The sequence below is a fragment of the Takifugu rubripes genome, chromosome 3, assembly GCF_901000725.2.
Source record: "Takifugu rubripes chromosome 3, fTakRub1.2, whole genome shotgun sequence".
Taxonomy (NCBI): domain Eukaryota; kingdom Metazoa; phylum Chordata; class Actinopteri; order Tetraodontiformes; family Tetraodontidae; genus Takifugu; species Takifugu rubripes.
Genome location: NC_042287.1, coordinates 3517487 through 3526731, shown reverse-complemented (window position 1 = coordinate 3526731; position 9245 = coordinate 3517487). Strand labels below are relative to the sequence as shown.

Sequence of the window (9245 nt, the reverse complement as noted above, 5' to 3'; positions counted from 1 at the left end):
TAAAAAGACGGCTATTTATCTACCTTCTGTTGTGCTGCGGGCCTGAACAAAGCACAAAGTACAATTCTGCAATTGTAAACATGTTTGGCTGCAGACAGCAATATGTACAGGAAGGGTTTAATCCCCCTTTGGTGGTTTTCTTTGAGTCAGCAGGTTTGTCCCAATGAGATCAGCATCAGTAAATGTGAATCATTCCGTGCTGAGACAGTCTGGGAAGAACACTGTGGTGCAAATGTTCCGCTGTTGCCCATCCACGAGACAAAAAACAAACAAACAAAAGAAACAAAAAAACGACCCACGCCTCACTTCAGCCTCACCTGTGCGTGCTAAACTGGGGAGTATCCGACGTAACCTCTATTTTTTGGAACGAAGAGTATTAATAGAAAGAGGGTTGCAAAACTTGCTGTATATTATACATGTGTAAATGTATTTTCTATATATTTGCTTCTATTTGTGTACAGGTGTGTTATATTTTTCAAGGCCTCTCCAGTTTTTGGGAAGGTTTAATCTAGGATGGGGATAGTGTCTTTGTTTACATGTGTAACGGCAGTATTTCTTTTCAGACAGAACTAACCTTGTGCCAAGCTTCCTATCTGCACTTCTCGGGCAGTACTTGTATTATAACTTTAGCTAACCACTATAATACTTCAGTAGACGCTGCAGTAGTTCAGAGACTGGAGAACCCTTTCCAAGCAGAACGTGTGAAAGAGCGCTGATCGGCTTGGAATCCCACAGTGTCTTTGGTTCTGTTGCGTTCACGGTCGGCCAGAACATCAGTGACTTCCTGTTGTTTCAGTTCTTCGACTTCAGCTTAAGGTTGCATCCCAGAAATTCAATTCATTCAAGTCCAACAGTAGCTGCCAAGAAAACCAACTAAACTGCGATTGGTTTGCATCCTCACTCTGTATTAACTTCTCCTTTTGTATTTGTATATATGTTTCCACAATCATACCAGGAATGAATGATCCCAAACACTCAGACTAGCATTTACGGTCACATGAAGCAATCAGGGAATGACGATTGGATGAATGAAAAGATGTGCTTGCTTCTCTTTTGACATTACCTGTAACCTGATTCCACTAAACAATCACAATCGATGTTTTGTAGGATCCGTGCGGTGTTATTTAAGTCTTTTTAGTGATGTTAGCTGTTGATTGTGTCCAACACTTGGATGTAACACAGGCTGAAAAGAACCTGAAGCGATATTAAGGGGCAAAGTACGGAACTCAGCTGTTGTTGCTGAACATCAAAGAGTTACAGAACATTGTAAAACATGTTAGCATGTTCAAGTTAGCATCTGCCTCAAAGTAAGTGAACTAGCAATGTCTTTCTATTCCGAGTCAGATCAGTTCTGACTAGATCAGTTCTGATGGCATTGAGATCAGCGGGCAAATGGGCAGTATGTTCTCAAAAGTGTTCAACCTAGGCCTTACTGGTTGTTGGCCAGTAACTCCAACAGCTTGGTTTTGTATACTTTTTAAAATTCCACCACCTTTATTTTGTCAGAACTCTTCCGTTCAATAGTCTGGCGTCTCTGAATTCCAGGATCTTAACATCAAATGTTTTTGGATACAAAGTTTTCAACAAAAGATGGAAAGAGGAGACTAAAGTTGCATGAATTCCAAACGATCCTTTAAATGTAGATAGACGAAAATGTTCCCTGGGTTCTTCTCCACATGACACGCAAAGCCCGAGTTGTGATTAAGCTGCATTTCAAGCGAGCAGTACAGTTCAGGTCAGTGTGGAACAGCACGGTTTGCTCATGTTTCCACCGTCAGCTGTGTGTATTCCGAATATTGGCGGCTAGACAAGAGGTGCGACCCAGTATGGTTCCCCATTACATCCAACCACAAACGACGGGGGAGCCCCTTTTGCCACTCACGCTCGCTAACTGTCGATGAACATTCTCAGTCGTCCAGGTCGAAGGGTTGAAAAGTCTTCGAAAAAACTGTCCAGAAACGTCCACTTGAATTTTCCCAAGCCAAGGATCTGCTAACAGCTTAGTAATAAACAACGCGGAGTCCTTGTTGGATCTTTAGACACGGTGCATCGACAAATCCTCCAATGTCCATGGATGGATGTCCAAATCACAGGTGACAGATTTGTCAACACTGGAATTTCTTGTTGCGCTGCTTTCTTTTTCTGCTGCACTTCCAGGGAAACGCAGATCCTGATTCGTCTGTGAAAAAAGGTCGGCCGATACATATTAAGCGAGCACGGCCGGACCATCTGACACGTGCACACCTCCCCCTCTTTCATTTCCATCCACACATGAAATCAAACTGATCTGTATGGAAATGCGTTTCCGACTTTTTCGCCTTTTCGGTTTGTATTTCCGAACAGCTGGTGCGTAATGTGTTCCCGCTAAATTCGGCTTTATGGTGGGGGGGAACGGAATATGAGAGCAGGACTGGCAGGAAAAGGGGCTTCAGAGACATCAGAGAGGTTGGGGGAAGTCTGAGCCAGACACCAAAGACTCGACATGCCTTTTCTCACAGGAAATGAATCTCGTACATCCCTCCGAACCTTCCGCTCAAGCAAGCTATCAATCAGCAGCGCGGTGCGTGTCGGGATGAGAGATGACTCGCTCGCTCATTTTCAGGGATCGTGACTCCTGTTTGCACGTCAGAGATACCGAGGAGAAGTGATTGACAGATGTTGTTTGGAGCTGACTGAATATCCCTAAAGCCAAGGTTCGTTTCCCCTCCAAATATCACTGGGAGCCGGCATGAAAGGGGAGGAACCAATGTCCCGTATCCATGTAATGACAGTTTTAATCGCAGACGTCTGGCGTCTTAGCATAGCAAACCCCTCCCTCATATAGCTTTGGTGGCAGCGTGGGAAAAGAGTCAGGTGACACTCAGCAGGGAAAGGAAAGGAACTACACATGTGGACGATAAAACTCAAAGAGGCGACGATGTTATAGCTGATATGTATCTTAATCTGCTTTTAAGCCATTCTTAGACTGTAGCCTGTCATTGTTTCTCAGAAACCACTAATCTAACACAGAAGGCTCGCGCTCCTCGGCTCATCGTTCCATTTCCTCCTGGAACGGGGACGGATCTCCACAGCCGTCAGCGCTTATCGGTACAGGAAAGGGTTGGGAAGTTAAAAATACGAACAAGAAATACAAGTGTTGCTTTGCAGCATCACCATTCTCCCATAATCCTCGCTGAGCTGGAGACTAGCCGCCATGTTCTTGCTCTGGTCGAGCTGTAGGTGACTTAAAGCCAACTTGAACTCGGGTCTGCTCGTTATCCAGCTGCTCGGAGAGTTCAAAACCGCGTTTAAGGTGGCTGGAAACTGTATAGCTTTGTTTTGTAAACCTCTTTTTTTTTTTTTCGGGGAAGGAACACAGTTGTTTTCTCATGCGTGCCGACAACGCCCACCGTTCACACCCACCACAAGGGGGCGTGACTTCAGTTGTGTTACCGCCATAAAACTGAAGTTTGTACTTTGTGACTCTGAAACTTTTATATTTGTGTTTAATATATCGATGAGTACCTCTGTTCGATTTTGTATGAGACTATGGTATAGACAAAGACACACACACTCAAACACACACGCACACACGACACACCTCCACAGAAGGGACTCCAGTCTGTCTCTGTGACGGCTAAATGTTGTACAACTTTTGATTTTGTGTCTAATGGATCACACCTCTTCTTTTTGTAGTTATTGGTAAATGTTTCGATCGCCAGGTGACTTTGATTCGGTTACTCTTGTACTACTAAGCTCTGTATTTGCAAGCACTGTAAATGCGATTCTCATTGGACTCGTCCTCTGTACATTTAGTACTCTGATGTTGCTATTAATAAAATGTAAAACAACCTGGGCCTGTGTTATAAGGGGTTTGTTTGAAAGGGATGGAGCTGCTGTCTGCTTAAATAATGCGGCATATGGAATGAGCAATGCTTGGTTAACACGTCAATGATTGATGCCATTTCAAGTATTATTACATTCACACTTTAATGTTTGCATTTGACCGCTAAATTAATGAAACAACAGTGAAGGTGCGTGTGAATTATTGATCTAATAGAACAGACAGACTGAATGAATGAACAAACTGTTCCGAATGTATTAATCTGCTACTAATGGCTCCCGTAACACGGCAGCTCTTTCAGTTCGGATGCGTTTTCCTTTTATTTTTTGTGCGGCTCTACACCACTTTTAATGTCTGACTCTTGCAACGGCCGCAGTTCCTCAGAGGTGTGGCGGCATCATCTAGAATAGAGATCAGTCGGGGCAGAAAGCTCTCATCACAGCTTGAGCACACGTCCAAACAGTCCTCCAGTTCTCTGTCCTTCCAATGACTCCCTCCTCTATCACTGCCGGTTGTGAGGCGGACGGATGAAATGTGACGTGACTTCCGACAAAACATCTGGCCCGTATCTGATTTGGTTCTGATTCAAAGTCAGATTTCAAGACGCCTGTGAGGTTCAGTCTCAAAAAAGAAAATCTGATTTAGGCCACTTTTTTCTTCCAGGTGAGACCAAACCAATATTTACATTTAAATCCGACTTATATTGGCCAGGAAGTGAAGCAGGGATCATTTAAGTTGATATAAAGATTAATGAGATATAACCGATATCACAGGCGAGAGATTTTTAAGTTCTTAATTTATCGATTTCTCCTACAAAACTATTTGCCTGCATGTGTTATCAGAGATGACTGCTTCATAAAAATTCACACAGAACAAGCTACATGTTCCTAGACGATACAGCTGCAAACACAGGAATAAGTATCCGACCCAACTCCACGACCCGGAGTGAAGATCAATTTAACCACCCGCAGAAATTTGGGGTTCCGGGTTGGAAACCTCCCCAAATGTAAAAAAATAATACAGTCACAATTGAAAAGAAAACTCACCCACACAAATGTGTGTGTGCATGTTTTAACTAATATTCCAGTCATTTCTCATTAAAAGTAGAGCCTATATCTCAAATACAACATGGAAAGTCTGTTTAAAGTCCATGAAACACCTGTGTCTTGGCTGAAATGATCATTTTGTGCCTCCGTTGCTGATTTCAGGACTATTATTTAGCATTTACGCATCGGTGGACTCTTCAGAGGGGCCTTTTATCCTTTTAGAGCACTTGCTTGTGGTGAAAATAACTAGCGCTGAAGTCTTCCTGCATTAAAAGCTGCGATGACAGACGTGCAGCCGGAGCCATAAGTGGTGCGAAAGCTATTTTTCCCCCTTCATTATGGTGTGAAAACTCTGCTCGGCTTTTCTTCTTATCTGTAGCAGTCAGCCAATAATAGGAGCATTGATTAAACCTTTCTGAGCACGACCGATGTTCAATGTTGCAACCCACAAACAGACACGCACGGACACATTCGTGGTCCCCAGAGGACAAACACAGCTGACTCAAAAATGGTAGTTTAAAAAAGCTGAGGAATTTCTTACAGATCAGCGGATGGTAGCAGTTCCACAGCAAATGTTTTCATCTGAGTTTACAAGAAAGTGATTAAGAAAGTGGCAAAAGTCGCTACCTTGTTTTCCTGCTGGATGAAGAGTCCCAAAGTTTAGCAAAACTTCATCTGTGGATTCAAGTGTTGGACGAGGGAAACACAGGAATTTAAGCTTGGTTTTGGCCCTGATTAGCTATGATTCTGCTCACACATCTGGACGTGTGAAGCTAGTCTCAGCAGCAAACATTTTGTCCAACTTTCCAACAACAGTTCTGACATTTATTCCTATGTGAACGCATCAACGGACACGTGGACCGAGAAGTCAGAATCCAGACAGCAAAATCCAACTCAATTTAAAAAGAAAGCTTTAATCTTTCAGTTCAATTCAGCATTCTCCTGTTAACAGCTCTCTTGCTGTATTTTGTAAAGATATAGATGATATGGCTTCCATGAGTCACTCGCTCTGACCTTGAAATATTCTTGTCGTTATTTTAATCCTGGTGTCCACGTGTGGGATGTCTCTAGCTTCTACAGACATGCAAACCACTGCTCGCGTCTCTCTTCTCTCCTTCTCTCTGGCCCTTTTTGGGAGCACCTGGAGATACAGTTCTCCTCTCCTCATTGACGGATTGGCACGGGCAGAATGAGTCCTCCTCTTTGCTCCCTAAAGCCAGACTCTGTCCTCGGGGAGCCCTGGCAGGCCGCATTAGCATTACGCCAGCTGTATTGGAATGCACTGACTGTGACGGGCCTTGAGCCCCTCTTGCTCCTCACAGATTAAGTAGAATTATGCAGCCCCGTTTGCATAGACAGGCCTGGTCAATGAGCTGGACGGCACAGGCGGACAGCTGCCGGAGAGACGCTTCAGCGTGCTGTGATTAATTCCCACTGCACCCACCTGATTCTGCCCCATCGAGCCCAGTAAGTCCAGCCAGAGTTGATTAACACCATGGATGAGTGGTGTTGAAAGAAGCCCATTTCAAAGGCATGGACAAAGGCAAACACATGATAGCTTGACTCTATTCCTTTTGGAGATGGAAACCGGTTACTTTCTCCACCTCTTTTAAACGCACAATGAGGGAAAGTGATGGATGAGAGAGAACAGCAAGAGTTTTTATCCATCCTGCTAATAATGGACCGATCAAAGTATAAAGTTATCAGGGTGAAATAGAGCCAAACTGGTATAGATAATCTCCAGCCTTTGTTTGAACATGAGTAAAATATTATTCAAAGAAAAACATTGGAGATGTTCATGCCACACACCTGTAGGTGACGCTTGTGTCGGCGAGCTGCACCTTCTTTCGAAACGCGACAGGAAGCGAAATCTAGTGAAAGATAACAAAACGTTAACGGAACACTTGATTGTGACCATGAAGAACGTGTGTGTGTAGCTGCACGTGGTGTTCTTTGTCTAACATCATTGGCACCATAACATGTTGTTTAGTGTCATTGTAATATGCATGCGATACGCTGTTATGCCTATTCTCCTTATAATTTAAATTAGCCATTAATTAACCTCATTATTAACCTCAATTATGCTACATTGGAAACAGTTGAGCAGCGTTCTGAGGTGCGCTTTCAAACATAAAAAACAATCAGGAAATGTGCTGCTTCAGTTATTACACTCCATTTGCAGTCTCCAAAAAAAATCTGTTTAAATAAGAGGAAATCGCACGTCAGATCTCTTATTTACTACGTACTTATTGATCACTTAGTGTGACGTGTTCTGATGTCAGTTGGTAGAAACCCGACTCTTCAGCCCAATCATGACTATTACATCAGTGGCCAAGCCAACATCTATGAATGACCAATCGGAATATTCAGCAGTGTGTATGGCCCCCATGTGCCTGTCTGCACACCCTATAACATCTGGGCATGCTCCCGATGGGACGACAGACGCTCTCCTCCCGGACCTGGATTAGGGCATCAGTCCGTTCACCACACGGCGCTGGGAATTCTAGAAGAAACCAGGATGAAGCTCACTGTGCCAGGATATGGTCTGCTGTTGAGTCGCTGATACCCAACAGATGTCTGGGTACCTGTGCCTAGCAGGTGGTCTCTGAGGCCCTCTACAGGTATACCTCCCATCACTGACCACCACCCTGGAGGGCGTTCCAGGGAGCATCAGTCTCTTTGTAGCCTCCCCACACCTCTTATGTTACATCTAATGAAGAGAGGGGGTCGCTGGGGAAGCTGCAGCATGGTACAGCACCAGGCTGTGAACTCGGGCCCCACTTAAGGGTGTGTTTTCCTCATGCCGCCCTGTTTCTGACAGTCTGGGCAAAATCTTGCACGCAGGAGGGCGGCAGGAGGTCATTTTGTGGAGCGCTGGCAGAGCTCCTTTTGTTCCTGCTTGCACAAAGGAAGTGTGGAGGTGTCATCCTGGAGGAGCTGCCCTACCTGAGCAGATCTGTGGGCTGCAGATACCACATCAGGTTAGTGCCTCTGAAGAAAAGCTCACCTAGGCAAGCGGGGCGGGGACAATAAACATTTCCTCAACCGGGAATATTGAGCGGGACACCAAAGTCGCCATTATACTATTTAGCAAAACACAATATACAAATTCAATTTTTGTCTGGTTAAAATAATTGAAAGGTGAACTGTTTTTACTAAAGTTAAAGTAAATGCATCGTCCACGGATAAAGACCCGCGGCGCTGGGGCCTTGAATCGGAACCCTTCCAACTGAGAGGGGACAGCGCTAACCTCAACCCGAATGAGGTGATTTCAGTTTAACGGGTTCTGCTTTAACTATTTTGGGGAGAAAATCCAGAAAGCTTCCAAACCGAAGTTATACTACGTGCTACTTGCAGAACCAGGAGAGCCGTTGCTCCGGAGAAAGATGGAAATCCAACTATTCACTAGAATTGGGAGTAATGCAGGAAGCAGCAGCTGTTTATCAGTGGATCGAACCACTGGGAGGGAATTGAAGGGGTGGGGGACACAATGATAAAACTTTGAGGGATTGTGTTGTCACGAGTCTTGTTATTTGTAAAATATCTGTTTATTGTTCAACTCCATCTCCACACATCCACCTTATCCCCTCAAGATTTCCACCTATGCCTGTAAAACAGTAAAGAGATGGAGACGGTCTGTGGCCACCAGCTCAAAACCATCACTTCCCCTTTACTGGACCCCTGATGCTCCTCAATGTGCCTCACCTTAATAAAAAATGGAATTATATTCAGTCAGATTTCTTCCCCACAGAATTTACAGTCAGTAGCTGCTCATTAAGTCACAGAGACGTCCTCCACAGTCTGCAACACGTTTGTTTCTTTCACTTTATTTCGCCGCCTTCTTACACCGAACAAAGGCCGGTTGGTGGCGGTCACCAGCAGCTCACATTTGGACACTTCCTGTCTTTTCCTCCTTGGAAAAGTGGCTCGATGAGTCATTAAAATACAGCACTGGCTTTGGCTTTCCATTTTAAACAGAGGCTGTTGTTGTCCAGGTCCTCCATGTCCTCAGTGCCCTGCAGCGTCTCTCCACTGCGCACCAGCTCCCTTCACAACAGATGTGCCCCTCTCGGAAACACTGGCAGAGTGATGGCAGACTCACCGGGGAGGGGAAAAAAGCAGAGGCTGAAGTCACAGGATAAGTGTGAGAGTCTCTTGTTAAAGTTAGTGCAGATATTCAGCACGGACACAACCGGTATCAGCCTGAATGAATCAATGTGACAACACAGGAGCAAAATGTGGTCAAGTTGCATAAATGGTGTGAATTCATTCACTTTAAAGAGACAAAAAAAATCAACCTAATCGACTTGGTAATGCCGCAACAGCCAATCAGGGTTGTGCAGGATGAACAGGTGGGCAGTATCTCCCTGCTGTCC

The 9245-nt window shown here is 44.6% G+C and overlaps 1 protein-coding gene across 1 annotated transcript in view; it reads left to right on the top strand.

Moving 5' to 3' along the window:
• The window catches only part of LOC115249226 (adherens junction-associated protein 1-like), a 33884-nt gene extending 30053 nt beyond the window's left edge, over positions 1-3831 (top strand). Inside the window, exon 6 of the mRNA XM_029834190.1 lies at positions 1-3831. This exon is cut by the window's left edge and continues 1346 nt beyond it. The gene's annotated coding sequence lies outside the window, so the exon portion shown is untranslated.
• The last annotated feature ends 5414 nt before the right edge of the window (positions 3832-9245 follow it).